The 16,609-nt window shown below is 39.4% G+C and overlaps 2 long non-coding RNA genes across 3 annotated transcripts in view; one reads left to right on the forward strand and one right to left on the reverse strand.

Annotated features, from left to right (window-relative positions):
* LOC309658374 overlaps positions 1 to 16,609 on the reverse strand; it is a 43,132-nt gene that overhangs the window by 2,419 nt on the left and 24,104 nt on the right. For both annotated transcript variants that reach the window (XR_014262209.1, XR_014262210.1), the window contains 2 exons: positions 8,675 to 9,526; positions 943 to 2,262 (listed from right to left, as the gene is read on the reverse strand). This is a non-coding gene — a long non-coding RNA (uncharacterized lncRNA). The remainder of the gene's footprint in view (positions 1 to 942; positions 2,263 to 8,674; positions 9,527 to 16,609) is intronic.
* The window catches only part of LOC309658378, a 201,766-nt gene continuing 187,417 nt past the window's right edge, over positions 2,261 to 16,609 (forward strand). Inside the window, exon 1 of the long non-coding RNA XR_014262213.1 lies at positions 2,261 to 2,819. This is a non-coding gene — a long non-coding RNA (uncharacterized lncRNA). The remainder of the gene's footprint in view (positions 2,820 to 16,609) is intronic.

The raw sequence follows: 16,609 nt of genomic DNA on the forward strand, positions 1-16,609 counted from the left end.
TGAGGTTGAATGCCTTCCACAGGTGTCAGGGTGTTGTTTTCCCACAAAGGTCAGGAAATTGGGGTGTCTCACATCAGTAGATGAAATCTCACTTTTTCTCCATTCATCCCATGCTTAATCCTGACCCTGAAAGGATCAGGACTGTGAGAGGACAAGGCCATCTTTACAAAATTTACAGAGATGTACTATATTCTCCACTTCGGCCATTGGGACTTGATGAGCACCATACACAGTCAAGCAGTCCCTGTCTTCGCAACGTAAGACCAGGTCCACCCAACAAGGAGAAACCAGGGGGTCCAAAGAGGATTAACTGTGAATCCTGTAGGCCCACTTTTGGCCAGGCTGTGGCCTGGAAGATGTAGCAACTAGACTGGCCTGGCCTGACGACGAGGAGAAAGAAAGACGTACCACTGCCCAGGAAAGGTCAGGGTCAGATGACAAATGTTCAAAATAGATCTTTGGGACCAACCGGAACACTATCCTTTTACAGAAACCCTAAGATTTCAGACTCAGGGTAGCATTTCCCATATTTCCTACATTTCATTTCTCTTAATTGTGAATCACCCCATGTCCAATGGATGAATAACATTCCTTTTTCTTTTTTCTCTTTTTCTTTTGGCCACACTGCATGGGTTGTGAGATCTTAGTTCCCTGACCAGGGATCACATCCAGGCCCCGGCAGTGAAAGCACTGAGTCCTAACCACCGAACTGCCAGGGAATTCCTGATGAGTAACATTCTAATGGGGAAAAAAATGATGACTCTACAATATTTCTTACATCCATAATGTTCTTTCTCCACAGTGTGATCTCAAGTCAACATCAAAGTATTCAGGAGAAGTACAGTTTTCCACAAATCTTACCTTAGTAGCGTTCCTCTGCATTGCAAGATCTCCCATATTTAAGGAATATATATTTCCCTGAGGAAACGGTAAAGTGCTTACCATGTTTCGCAGTAGTATGGCTTCACTGTGAGCCCTAACAGGCTGGGTTGTGAGATGGATGACTTTCCCACATTCCTTATGCTTGAAGACCATCTCTCCAGTGTGCTCTTTTCACGTCAAGTGAATCAGGACTACTGAGGGCTTTCCTACATTCCTGTCATCGATAGGACAAGGTGATTTCTTTTAAGACAAAAGGAATAGAGAGAATTAAAGGCTTTCCTATATATTGTTCATTTATAGGATTTTTCTAGATGGTAAGTTTTTCATGTATCTAAAAGGAATTGGAATAACTGAAGGCTTTCTCATGTTGTTTACATCCTTAGGTTTTCTCCACTGTGAGTTTGTACATGTCTAGAAAGGCCTGCATTCCAAATGAAGGCTTTCCCACATTCCTCCTATTTGTAGGGTTTTATTCCAGTGTGAACGTGAATGTGAATTTTAAGGTCGGAGGAACTTCTAAAGGATTTTCCACATTCTTCACATGGGAAGGGCTTCTCTCCACTATGAGATTTTGCATGTTTCCTAAGTTGACTAGAACTAATGAAGGCCTTCTCACATTCCCTGCATTTATACGGTGTTGCTGCAGTGTGAAGAAGAATGTATTTTTTAAAGTATGAGGAATATCTATAGGACTTTCCACATTCCTTACATATAAAGGGCTCCTCTCCAGTATGAGACTTTATATGCAAAGTAAGTTGAGAAGATCTAATGAAGGCTTTCCCACATTCCTTACACATAAAGGGCCTCTCTCCAGTATGAGATTTTATATGCCTCATAAGCCAATAAGCACTAACAAAGTCTTTCCCATGTTCTTTACATTTATAGGGTTTCTCTCCAGTGTGGGTTCCCATGTGAATTTTAATGGATGTATGATATTTACAGACATTCCCACACTGCTTTCACCCATAACCTTTTTTTGCGGTGTGATTTCGTACATGTATACCACAGCTTGTGGAGTGAACAGAAGCTCTCCCATGTTCCTTCTGTTCACAGGGATTTTCCCCATTCTGAGTTACCACTTGTGCCTGAAGGGAAGGCTGATTCACACAGGCTTCCTCACCATCACTGCATTCCAAGGCTTCCTCTCCAATGCTGGTTTTCCCGTGCACAATATCTGGAGTCAGGATGATGGCTTTTCCACACTGATTAAACACAGAATACTTCTCAACAGTAGAGGTTTTCTTCTGTGGAGTAAGGAAGCTTTTTCCATACTCATTATGCTCGTTAAGTGTTGCCTCCATTTTGAGTTCTCCAGTGTTCACTGAAGTCTTTCCTATGTTGCTCACAGTCATAGAGTTCCCGTCCATTGTGGATTCTTGCCTGTGGATGGATAGACGAATGATGATGTAAAGATTGTTCAGACTCATTAATTGATCCTACTCATCTCAAACTTGAAACATCATTACAACGATGATGATGACTTTTACCATTTCTATTACCTTCATACACCTCTGCCCTGTTGATTTCTTTCACGTTGAATGGTGGAATCCTTATGCCAGAATGATGTTCCATCTACTTCAACCTTCAAATAATCCTGTACAGCTTCATGGACTGTTGTAAAATCTCAATGCCTAGTTATATATGTGGAAAGTGGGACTTCCAGGGACTCTGAAGGACCAAGTTTCAAGGTAGGTTCAGGATGTCCCCAAATTCATCATATTCAGAATACAGTAAGTCCCCTACATATAAATGAGTTCTGCTCCGAGAGCACATTCATAAGTCCAACAAAGTTAGCCTAGGTACCCAACTAACACAATCAGTTGTATAGTACTGTACTGTAATAGGCTTATAATACTTTTTACACAAATAATACATAAAAAACAAACACAAAAAATAAAACATTTTTAATCTTACAGTACAGTACCTTGAAAAGTACAGTACAACAGCTGGCATACAGGGGCTGGCATCAAGTGAACAGGCAAGAAGAATTACTGACTGGAGGAGGGAGGGGAGGTGGGAGATGGTAGAGTTGAAGAATCGTCAGCAATAGGAGACAGAGGGCAAGCTGCAATTTCACTCATGCCTGATGCTGATGGCACAGGTTCTGGTTCCTTGCTGGATTCAATTCTATCTATCCTCTTGAAAAAATGATCCAGTGATGTCTGGGTAATAGCTCTTTTTCCCTCATCATAGATGACATAGTAGCACTGGACTGCATTCTGCACAGCTGCAGCAGCCTTCGTGTGCCATTCTACATTCGGGTCCTGTACCTCAAAGTCTAACAGTGCCTCCACAAATAAGAAAATCCCCTTGCCATTTCCTGCACGGTGAATCTCTTCGGTTCTTCAGTTACTTCTTCCTCTTGTCTCTCTTCCTCCTTTCTCTGGGCCTCCAATTCCATCATTAGGCTTCATTAGTAAACTCCTCATGTTGCATAGCAAGGAGTTCAATAAAGTTGTCCTCTTGCAGACCTAGCTCCAGATTCTCCCTGAGGGTCACTAAGTTGCTGAAGACCTCTTTGGGCTACTCATCCACCTTCTCAAATCCATGAAAATCATGAACAAACTTCAGGCAAAGGTTCTTCCAAACCCCATTCATGGTGATGGCCATAACCTCATTCCAAGCAAAGTCAATGATTTTTATGGCCTTGTAGATGTTACAGTCCTTCCAAAATTGTCACAAGATTGTTCCTGATTGTCACTTGCCTTTACTGCCTGATGAAAAGTGTGACATAAATAACATTTCTTGAAAGTCACTTTAACTCCCTGGTCCATAGGTTGGATGAGCAATGTAGTATTCAGTGGCAGATGCACTACAGTGACGTTGGGATGAAAGTCGTCCATGAATCGGGGGTGGCACAGAGCACTGTCAAGCAGCAAAAGAATGTTAAATGGGGCATCCTTCTCCAAGCAGTATTTCTCTACCTCCGGGATAAAGTGGTGGAGAAACCAGTCCTGGAAAATGGCCTGTATAACCCAAGCTTTGGGGTTACTCTTCCACACAACAGGAAGAAAGCCCTTGGCTATGTTTATAAGGGCTCTTGGGTTCTCTGAATGATAAACTAAGAGAGGCTTCAGCTTCATATCCCTGGAAGCACTGCCACCAAACAACAGAGTTAGCCTACATTTTTGGTTTTTTTAATAAATAAATAAATTAATTAATTAATTAATTAATTTATTTATTTATTTACTTTTGGCTGCATTGGGTCTTCATTACTGTGCACGAGCTTTCTCTAGTTGCAGCGAGCAGGGGCTACTCTTCATTGCGGTGTGCGGGCATATCATTGCAGTGGCTTCTCTTGTTGCGGAGCACAGGCCCTAGGCGTGTGGGCTCAGTAGTTGTGGCTCACGGGCTTAGTTGCTCTGCGGCATGCAGGATCTTCCCGGACCAGGGATCGAACCCGTGTCCCCTGCATTGGCAGGTAGCTTCTTAACCACTGCACCACCAGGGAAGTCCTAGCCTGCCTTTTGCTGCTTTCTAGCCTGGCATCAACTTTTCCTCCTTACTGATGTAACTTCAGTCTGGCATCCTCTTCCAGTACAGTCCTGTCTCATCCACATTAAAAACCTGCTCAGGGGACTTCCCTGGTGCAAAGAATCATGGCCCTCTGATTCTTCGCCATGTTACTTCTTCAAGTCTTCATAAAGGCTTTTAGCTTTCTCTTGAATCAGCATTAAGCTGAGCAGGACTCGACGCTGATGCTGATCCTGCATCCACACCCTGAGAAGTTTCTCCATCTCCTCCATCACTTTTCCACACTTCTTCGATATTATTGTTGACATCATTGGCACAGCAGACTTCACATGATCCATGATCTTGTCCTTGTTCTTTAGAATCATGCCAGTGGTTGAATGATTCATGTTGTAAGAACGAGTGACATCTACCATCTTTTCGCCTCGCTCCGCTCTCTCAGTTATTTTCACTTTTAAGTTTTAAGTTTCCATTGTTAACACTTGGCACTTCTTAGAAGTACCAGCTATATCACCACTGCTTTTATGCTTCCTTCCAGACATCCTGGGCTTGAAATAAAGACACTGTACTACTGCACTCTATACAGTACTGTACAGTACACAAAAGCACAACCACTTATAGAGGATGCACGCATATGACAATATATGCCAGACACGTGAACTAACTTACGTGATTGGACATGTGAACACACTTTCGCATCTTTGAAATTTCACAACTTGAAGGTTCATATGTAGGGGACTTACTGTATTCAGAATATCTCGCCAGAGACATTGCTCTCCCCTGGGAGAATGCCACTTACCGCAAACATCTATCACTTGTGCTCATGCCATAACTAATAAAATTCCCATTCTTTTCTAAATGTGGAAAAATGATATGATGTTTCAAACTTACCAATGTTACTATTTCCATCCCAACAGATGTTTTCCCTCCCAGAATATTCTGCTGAATTGTTGAGTCTTTGATTTTAAGTTGCATTTCCCATAAAAAAAAAGAATAACAAATATAAGAGTTTCTAGAAACAAAGAGTACGTTGAAGAAGTTAAAAATAATATCGTTTTTATTTGCTTCCAAATTAAAGATACTAAAAAAAAAACACATAACAGATTTGAGGAGTTTGGGTTTGCCAAATGTTTAAGAATGCTAGGCATGCAGAGTCAAAATACAGTAGCGAATTTAAAAGATATGATGGGGAAAAAAGACTAAATATCATCAGTAAAGGAAAGGAGGAATGTTTGGAAAAATAGCATACATAAAAATGATAAACTTAAAAAAAGAAACAGAACAAGCCATTTTGTGAACTCAGAGGAAATTTTGAGTAAATGTGAAGTACGTACATATGACAATTTGAATATATCCTAAAACATCAGAGACCAATGACCTCAGCCTTCTGAGAGAGAGCACATCTTGAAATGTTTCATTTTTTTTTTACCATCTTTATTGGAGTATAATTGCTTTACAATGGTGTGTTAGTTTCTGCTTTATAACAAAGTGAATCAGTTATACATATACATATGTCCCCATATCTCTTCCCTCTTGCATCTCCCTCCCTCCCACCCTCCCTATCCCACCCCTCTAGGTGGTTACAAAGCACCGAGCTGATCTCCCTGTGCTATGCGGCTGCTTCCCACTAGCTATCTATTTTAAGTTTGGTAGTGTATATATGTCCATGCCACTCTCTCACTTTGTCACAGCTTCCCCTTCCCCTTCCCCATATCCTCAAGTCCATTCTCTAGTAAGTGTGCATCTTTATTCCCATCTTGCCCCTAGGTTCTTCATGACCATTCTTTTTTTTTTTTTTTTTTTTAGATTCCATATCTATGTGTTAGCATACGGTATTTGTTTTTCTCTTTCTGACTTACTTCACTCTGTATGACAGTCTCTAGGTCCATCCACCTCACTACAAATAACTCAGTTTCGTTCCTTTTTATGGCTGAGATATTCCATTGTATATATGTGCCACATCTTCTTTATCCATTCATCCGATGATGGACACTTAGGTTGCTTCCATGTCTTGGTTATTGTAAATAGAGCTGCAATGAACATTTTGGTACATGAGTCTTTTTGAATTATGGTTTTCTCAGGGTATATGCCCAGTAGTGGGATTGCTGGGTCGTATGGTAGTTCTATTTTTAGTCTTTTAAGGAACCTCCATACTGTTCTCCATAGTGGCTGTATCAATTTACATTCCCACCAACAGTGCAAGAGTGTTCCCTTTTCTCCACACCCTCTCCAGCATTTATTGTTTTTAGATTCTTTGATGATGGTCATTCTGACGAGTGTGAGATGCTATCTCATTGTAGTTTTGATTTGCATTTCTCTAATGATTAATGATGTTGAGCATTCTTTCATGTGTCTGTTAGCAATTTGTATATCTTCTATGCAGATATGTCTATTTAGGTCTTCTGCCCGTTTTTGGATTGGGTTGTTTGTTTTTTTTAATATTGAGCTGCATGAGCTGCTTGTAAATTTTGGAGATTAATCCTTTGTCAGTTGCTTCATTTGCAAATATTTTCTCCCATTCTGAGGGTTGTCTTTTCGTAACACTTCATGTTTCCTTATTATATCCAAAGACACTGAAATTTTCATTGACCAGGGAATCACTCACCTTGAAGGACTCTATTCTCTCCACTGTCCTCAAATCTTCTTGTTCCAAACAAGAGATCAGAGAGAGTTTGAACAATTGATACCCTGCTCATGAGCAAAGATATATTAATGGAAAAAGATCCTGCAAAATATGAGAAACTGTCCAATGAATCAGGTCCTATATTTCAAAAAAAGTGGTAAAATTATTTCAGAAGAGATAAAAATGAAAATTCACCTCTTTCTGTTCTCCAAAAAGATCGTTTCTCTCTGGGCCCTGAAGCCCATGTTCAGATTGCTATACACAATTACAAAGCTTAAGACTTTTATGAAATGGGAAATGAAGTAAGCGCAAAAAGAGATGTTCGGCTCAATAACAAAAAAACAAACAACCCAATCCAAAAATGGGCAGAATACCTAAATAGACATTTCTCCAAAGAAGATATACAGATTGCCAACAGACACATGAAAGAATGCTCAACATCATTAATCATTAGAGAAATGCAAATCAAAACTACAATGAGATATCATCTCACACTCGTCAGAATGGCCATCATCAAAAAATCTAGAAACAATAAATGCTGGAGAGGGTGTGGAGAAAAGGGAACACTCTTGCACTGCTGGTGGGAATGTAAATTGATACAGCCACTATGGAGAACAGTATGGAGGTTCCTTAAAAGACTAAAAATAGAACTACCATACGACCCAGCAATCCCACTACTGGGCATATACCCTGAGAAAACCGTAATTCAAAAAGACTCATGTACCAAAATGTTCATTGCAGCTCTATTTACAATAGCCAGGACATGGAAGCAACCTAAGTGTCCATAATTGGATGAATGGATAAAGAAGATGTAGCACATATATACAATGGAATATTACTCAGCCATAAAAAGAAATGAAATGGAGGTATTTGTAGTGAGGTGGATGGAGTTAGAGTCTGTCATACAGAGTGAAGTAAGTCAGAAAGAGAAAAACAAATACAGTAGGCTAACACATATATATGGAATCTAAGGGGGAAAAAAAAGGTCATGAAGAACCTAGTGGCAAGACGGGAATAAAGACACAGACCTACTAGAGAATGGACTTGAGGATATGGGGAGGGGGAGGGGTAAGATGTGACAGGGTAAGAGAGTGGCATGGACATATATACACTACCAAATGTAAAATAGATAGCTAGTGGGAAGCAGCCGCATAGCACAGGGAGATCAGCTCGGTGCTTTGTGACCACCTAGAGGGGTGGGATAGGGAGGGTGGGAGGGAGGGAGATGCAAGAGGGAAGAGATATGGGGACATATGTATATGTATAACTGATTCACTTTGTTATAAAGCAGAAACTAACACACCATTGTAAAGCAATTATACTCCAATAAAGATGTTTAAAAAAAAAAAAAGAGATGTTCGTTCACATGGGGAAATCAATACACCAGTGACTGTCAACATCTGGTGTCCAAGAGAATCAAGTCCAGTGTTTATTACAACATAGATGACTGGGCCCCAAGGCCAGAGTTTGATTCAATAAGTGGAGAAAGAGAAGGCACATTTCTAAGACTGATGGTGATGCTGCTAGTCCTAGAACCACATTTTTACACAAGCCACCCAAATTGAAAACCATTCATGTAGAGACCAGTGTCTGCTACTTTCCACTGTATTCAGATTTAACATCACCCACCATGCAACACAGAAGGTGCATCATATACATCTGTTCCCTAAGAGGCTACAAGAATGGTGGCAGCTGTACCTGCTGTGGTCAGGTTCCTGTAGTTCTCCAGCATCACATCTCTGTAAGCTTTCTCTGAAAGGGGTCCAGTACAGTCCACTCTTCCTGGGTGAAGTCCACAGCTACATCAGCGAAGGTCACTGAATCCTAAACCATCACACACATACTAGCTTCAGTAAAGTAAGACCTCCACCAATGTTCAGTGGGGAATGGAGACCGGTGACCCATGGCAACAGAGGGATTCAAGGTCTCTCATCACCTCCCCCAGGACACACTGGTCCTAGGTTCTCTTCTATCTACCCTCACTCATGATTGATATCCTTCAGCTACAGCTCTAAAGGAACATGTAACACATGAACTTATCTCAACAGAATGAGCCTAAAAGCATTTTATTTCCTTCTTGCAGCACAGACCTAAGCCAATTGGAGACACTTCTAAATGCTGATGAATGAATACATTCTTTGAGAAATGCAGTCATCTTCCTTACTATGTAAGAACACCAAGCAAAATTAAAAATATGCAGTCACCATCATGAGAGGCAATATTAGGAGGTAATTACTGAAATACTGAGATTATTCAGGGTAATCTGTCACCAGTAGGAGCCTCCAGTTTCAGAGGGAATTCATCAGGGATTCAGTCTTGCAATGACTTTATTTCTTTAAGAAGCTCTGGACACAGGTCTACCAAAACAAAATGTGTCCATCTGGTGGACTGCATCCACCAGACTGCAGTAGGTCATTTTGTAGAAGAATAGACTTTCTTCTTACCCACACAGTCTCCTTAACTGAGAACAATTTCTCAAACACTCAGCCATCATCCTTTCTGCCTCTATCTTTTCCTCAGAAAGGCAGAAACGATCCTTAGAAAGAACACCTAGAAGAAAAGAAAGGAGGCATGGGCACCCAGAGATAATCATAATTCTCCCAGCCACTGCCTGGAAGTCATTCCACTCTAGCTCGAAATTCCCGAATATCCCTGCACACTCAAGAAATCTCACATAAATACACACTACTGTTGTGAAAAGCCAGAGTAGACCTGTCTCACCTACAGCCAGAAAAGGGGGTGGTGAGCCAAGCTGCACATCAGGAAGAAAGTAATGGGTTCATTTCACATGAAGGGAGGGAAAAGGATGCCATTACAGCCTGTTTCTCCATATGCCAGCCCCTGCTTATGCGGGCTCCGGGAAGCATGCCCCAATCACCGCCTCGGGGGTTCCCGCTCCCCAGCCGCTAGTGGGTTGCCCGCTCACAGAGGTGAGGCTGAAACCACAGCTGAGCCCCAGGGACCGTGCGACTTGGGAAGCAGGGATGAAATCTCTCCCCTTGGCAGCATGAGCTGCAGATTTACACCTCCACCACCGGCTTTGTAAATTCAGTGTCTGCAGGACATCCGAGTGTACGAGTGCTCCTGCAGCTGGGACAGGACTGGCCTTAGCAGCTGTGGGCTTCGTGGACACGTGCATGCAGGGGCTGGGCCAAGCCAGGGTCTGAGCTGTCTCCGTAGCTCCCACAGTAGGTCCAGGTGCATGACTATTGCAGTCCTGGGACCTGACTTCAGTGGATCTGTGCTGGTGGCCTTGTGAAAACAATGCCTGAGGGACACCAGGGCTAACTGCCAGCATTCGCAAGGTTGACATGGGGCTGAGGGCAGTGCCAACAGCAGTGTACTTTGTGAGCCCACACAACAGATGACAGGTGACACAACAGAGCACACTCACCAAAGAACACCTCTGGCAGAGGTATATTCAGTGGCTTCTCTCCCAGTGGGAGGGCTCCAATCCCATCTACCTCACACTGCAGATCAGAAATGTAACTCAGAAATGGATCTAGGGGTTTCTATTCAACAACTAGGGAATAGGCCCCTGACATGGCAGTGACAACCACAGAGCAAAGAGGAGGCCCCACTCAATATCCAGTGCAGGCTCTGGTCACCACAACACCAGTTACTCCTCCTATCAAAGGGATAATGGCCAGCATACACTGATGAAAGAGGCAGCAGGCATCCACACTGAAAACAGCTCTCGCACCAAAAAAATATTAAACCCACACAGGCTATACAGGGATGCCGCCACATAAAAATAGCCCTCCAAGACCACAGTAAATAATTGTTTCTCCTAAACTCATAGATCAAGAAAAATATAAGTGAAATGAAGCAGAGGAACCACTCTCAATTAAAAGATCAAGAGAATTCCCCTGAAAGAACAAACAATGCAACAGACCTCTTCAGTCTAATAGACACTGAGTTCAAAAAGGAGATAAAATATTGAAGGAATTGAGGACTATTGATAGAAATGCAGATTATTGTAAAAAGGAACTAGAAACTATAAGCAGGAGCCAAGAAAAATTAGAAAATTCATTCACCAAGACGAAAGCTGAGCTAAAGACAATGAATAAGCAGAATGAATAATGCAGAAGAATGAATAAGTGATCTGGAAGATAAAATAATGGAAATCTCCCAATCAGAACAGCCAGCAGAAAGCCAAATGAAAACACTATAAGAGAACTATGGCATAATATAAAGCATGCCAATCTATGCACAATAGGGATCCCACAAGGAGAAGAAAGAAGAAAAGGGGATTGAAAATGTATTTGAAGAAATTATGGCTGAAAAGTTCCCAAACCTAAAGGAAACAGATATCTATGCACAGGAAGAACAAAGGGTCCCAAACAAGATAAACCCAAACAGACCCACACCAAGACATATTATAATAAAAAATGGCAAAATTTAAAGAGAGGATTGTAAAGGCAGCAAGAGAAAAAAAACAAAGAGTTAATTACAAGAGAATCCCCATAAGGATATCAGCTGATTTCTCTACAGAAACGTTGCAGGCCAGAAGGGAGTGGAAAGATATATTCAAAGTCCAAAAAGGGAAAAATCTGCAACCTAGGATACTCTACCCAGCAAGATTATCACTTAGAAGAGGAGGAGAGATAAAGAATTCCCCAGACAAGCAAAAACTAAACAAGTACAGCAATACTAAATCTATCCTAAAGGAAATATTTAAAGGTCTTCTCTAAATGGAAAAGAAGTAAGAATCTATAGGAAAGAGAAAATCAAAATTGGAAAGTAAATCACTTAAATAAGCCAGTACACAGATTAAAAAAAAAATCAAAAAATTTATGTGAAAGCGATGATACCCACAATGAACAGCAAAAGGATAAACATGAAGATGTAAAAGAGGGCATCAAAATCATAAAATGTAGGGGAGGAGAATAAGAAAATGTAGATTTTTTTTCTAGAATGTTGGAGCCTATATGATTACCTGTCTAAGGCAAGTAGATATAGGAAAGTGTTAACATACTTGAAAAGCAGGGTAACCATGAATCAAAAATATACAATAGATTCACAAAAACAAAAAATAACATAAGCATAATACAAAAGAAAATCATCAAACCACAAAAGGAAAAAAAAAAGAAAAAGGAACAAAGAAGAAATATAAAATCAATAAGAAAACAATGTTTAAAATGGCAATAAATACATACCTATCAATAATTACATTTAATGTCAATGGACAAAATGCTCCAATCAAAAGACACAGAGTGGCAGATTGGATTTAAAAAAAAAAACAAAACAAGAGCCTACAATATGCTGCCTACAAGAGACCCATTTTAGGGCAAAGTATACACATAGATTGAAAGTGAGGGGATGGAAAAAGATATTTCATGCAAACAGAAATGACAAGAAAGTGAGGGTCACAATACTCATATCAGACAAAATACACTTTAAAACAAAGGCTATAAAGAAAGATAAAGAACACTATCCAATGATAAAAGGATTGACACAAGGAGAGGATATTACACTCGTCAATTAATATAGGAGCACTCAAATACATAAACAAATACTAACAGACATAAAGGGAGAAATTGATGGGAGTATAATAATAATAGGAGAGTTTAACACCCCACTCACATCAATGGACAGATCTTCAAGATGGAAAATCAGTAAGACAACAGAGATCTTAAATGATACGAAAGAACAGTTAGACTTAAATGATATTTTCAGGACATTACGTCCAAAAAAGACAGAATACACATTCTTTTCAAGTGTACATGGAACATTCTCTAGGATTGACCACATACTAGGGCAGAAAACAAGCCTCAACAAATTTGAGTATAGAAATTATTTCAAGAATCTTTTTTGACCACAGTGACACAAACCTAGAAATCAACCACAGAAAAAGAAGCAAGAAGAAATCAATTATATGGAGACTAAACAACATGCTACTAACAAACCAATGGGTCAATGATGAAATCAAAGAAGAAATTTAAAAATACCTTGATGCAAATGACAATGAAAACACCATACAATATCTATGGGATGCAGCAAAAGCAGTTCTTAGAGGTAAGTTCACAGTGATACAGACCTTCTTTAAGAAACAAGAAAAATCTCAAATAAACAACCTAAGCCACCACCTAAAAGAATTAGAAAAAGAAGAAAAAACAAAACCTAAAGTTAGCAGAAGGAAGGAGATAATAAAGATCAGAGAAGAAATAAATAAAATACAGATTAAAAAACAATAGAAAAAAATTAATAAAACTAAGAGCTGGTTCTCTGAAAAGGTAAACAAAATTGACAAACCTCTGGTCAGGCTCACCAAGAAGAAAAGAGAGAAGACACAAATAAACAAAATAAAAATGAAAGAGAAATCACAACTGATATCACAGAAATACAAAAAAAAAAAAAAATACTATGAACAATTATATGCCAACAGATTTGACAACCTAGAAGAAATGGACAACTTTCTAGAAACATACAGCCCACCATAACTGAATCAAGAAGAAATACATAACTTGAAGAGACCAATCACTAGAAGTGAAGTAGAATCTGTAATTTAAAAACAAACAAACAAACAAACAAAACTCTCTGCAAACAAAAGTCCAGGGCCAGATGGCTACACAAGAGAATTCTACTAAACATAGAAGAATTTATACTGATCCTTCTCAAACTCTTCCAAAAGACTGAAGACAGGGCTTCCCTGGTGGCGCAGTGGTTGAGAATCTGCCTGCCAATGCAGGGGGCATGGGTTCGCGCCCTGGTCTGGGAGGATCCCACATGCCGCGGAGCAACTGGGCCCGTGAGCCACAATTACTGAGCCTGCGCGTCTGGAGCCTGTGCTCCACAACAAGAGAGGCCGCGATAGTGAGAGGCCTGCGCACCGCGATGAAGAGTAGCCCCCGCTTGCCACAACTGGAGAAAGCCCTCGTGCAGAAACGAAGACCCAACACAGCTATAAATTAAAAAAAAAAAAAAAAAAAAAACGACTGAAGACAAAGGAACACTCCCAAAGACATTCTATGAAGCCACCATCACCCTGATACCAAAACCAGACAAAGACAATACCAAAAAAGAAAATTACAGGCCAATATCTTTTATACTGATGCAAAAATTCTCAACAAAATATTAGCAAACTGAATCCAACAACACATAAAAAAGACCATATACCTTGACCAAGTCAGATTCATCCCAGGGTCACAAGGATGGTTTAACATACACAAATCAATCAACGTGATACACCACATCAACAAAAGACAGAAACCACATGATCATCTCAATAGATGAAGAAAAAACATTTGATAAAATTCAACATCCATTCATGACAAAAACTCTTACTAAAGTGGGTATAGAGGGAATATATCTCAACATAATAAAAGCTTTTTATGACAAACCCACAGCCAATATAATAAAAGCTGAAAGCCTTCCCAGTAAAATATGAAACAAGACAAGGATACCCACTCTCACCACTTCTCTTCAACATAGTATTGGAAGTCCTAGCCACAGCAATCAGACATGAAAAAGAGATAAAAGGTATTCAAATTGGTAGGGAAGAGGTAAAATTGTCATTTATATGCAGATGACATGATACTATATATAGAAAACCCTAAAGACTCAACACAAAAACTACTAGAACTGATAAATGAATTCAGCAAGGTAGCAGGATACAAGATTAACATACAGAAATCAGTAGCATTTCTTTATGTTAACAATGAAATATCAGAAAGGGAATGTAAGCAAACAATCCCTTTTAAAATCACATCCAAAAAAAATACTGAGGAATAAACCTCACCAAGGAGGTGAAAGACTTACATGCTGAGAACTAAAAAACATTAATAAAGCATATAGAAGATGCTTCAAAGAAATGGAAAGATATCCCATGCTCTTGGATTGGAAGAATTAATATTGTTTAAATGGCCATACTACCCAAAGCAATACAGATTTAATGCAATCCCTATCAAATTACCCATGACATTTTTCACAGAACTAGATCAAATAATCCTAAAATTTATATGGAACCATAAAAGACCCAGAATTGCCAAAGCAAACCTGAGAAAAAAGAACAAAGCAGAAAGCATAACCCTCCCAGACTTCAGACAAAACTAAAAGCTACAGTAATCAAAACAGCATGGTACTGGCACAAAAACAGACAAATGGATCAATGGAGCAGAATAAAGAGCCAAGAAATAAACCTACACACCTTTGACAAAGGAGGCAAGAATATACAATGAGGAAAAGATAGTCTACTCAGCAAGTAGCGTTGGAAAGGTTGGACAGAAGCATGTAAAATCAATGAAGTTAGAACACACCCTCACACCATACACAAAAATAACCTCAAAATGGCTTAAAGACTTAAATATAAGACATGACACCATAAAACTCCTAGAAGAGAACACAGGCAAAACATTTTCTGACATAAATATTACCAATGTTTTCTTAGGTCAGTTTCCCAAAGCAATAGAAATAAAAGCAAAAATAAACAAATAGGACCTAATCAAACTTATAAGCTTTTGCACAGCAAAGGAAACTATAAACAAAATGAAAAGACAACCTATGGACTGGGAGAAATTATTTGCAAATGATGCAACCAACAAGCGCTTAATTTCCAAAATATGCAAACAGCTCATACAACTCAATAACAAAAAACAAACAACCCAATCGAAAAATGGGCAGAAGACCTAAATAGACATCTCTCCAAAGTAGACATACAGATGGCCAATAGGCACATGAAAAGATGCTCATCATCACTAATTATTAGAGAAATGCAAATCAAAACAACATGAGGTACCACTTCACACCTGTCAGAATGGCCATCATTATAAAGTCTACAAATAATAAATGTTGGAGAGGGTGTGGAGAAAAGGGAACCCTCTTACACTGTTGGTGGGAATGTAATTTGGTGCAGCCATTATGGAAAATAGTATGGAGGTTCCTCAAAAACTAAAAATAGAGTTGCCATATGATCCAGCAATCCCACTCCTGGGTATATATCCAGACAAAACTATAATTCAAAAAGATACATGCACCGCTATGTTTGTAGCAGCACTATTTACAATAGCCAAGACATGGAAACAACCTAAATGTCCATTGACAGATGAATGGATAAAGAAGATATGGTATATACATACAATGGAATATTACTCAGCCATAAAAATAATGTCATTTGCAGCAAAGTAAGTCAGAAAGAGAAAGACACATACTATATGATATCACTTGTCTGTGGAATCTAAAATACAACACAAAGGAACATATCTACAAAAAAAAAAACCAGAGAGAACAGACTTGTGGTTGCCAAGGGGGGAAGGGGGGTGGGGGAGGGAAGGATTGAGAGTTTGGGATTACCAGATGCAAACTAGTAGGATGGATGAACAACAAGGTCCTACGCACAGGGAATTATATTCAATATCCTGTGATAAACCATAATGGAAAAGTATATGGAGAAAGTGTGTGTGTGTGTATATATATATATATATATATATATATATATATATATATATATATATACACACACACACACGTACATATGTAACTGAGTCACTTTGCTGTACAGGAGAAATTAACATTGTAGATCAACTATACTTCAATAAATTTTTTTAAAAACTGAAAGTGGATAGGATATTCTTTTTGAAAACAAGTGTCTTGAAGTTAAAACTAAAATTTGTTACACTTAAAAGGAAATCTTAA

The sequence above is a fragment of the Balaenoptera physalus genome, assembly GCF_965194825.1.
Source record: "Balaenoptera physalus genome assembly, chromosome: 3".
In the NCBI taxonomy this organism is placed as follows: Eukaryota; Metazoa; Chordata; class Mammalia; order Artiodactyla; family Balaenopteridae; genus Balaenoptera; species Balaenoptera physalus.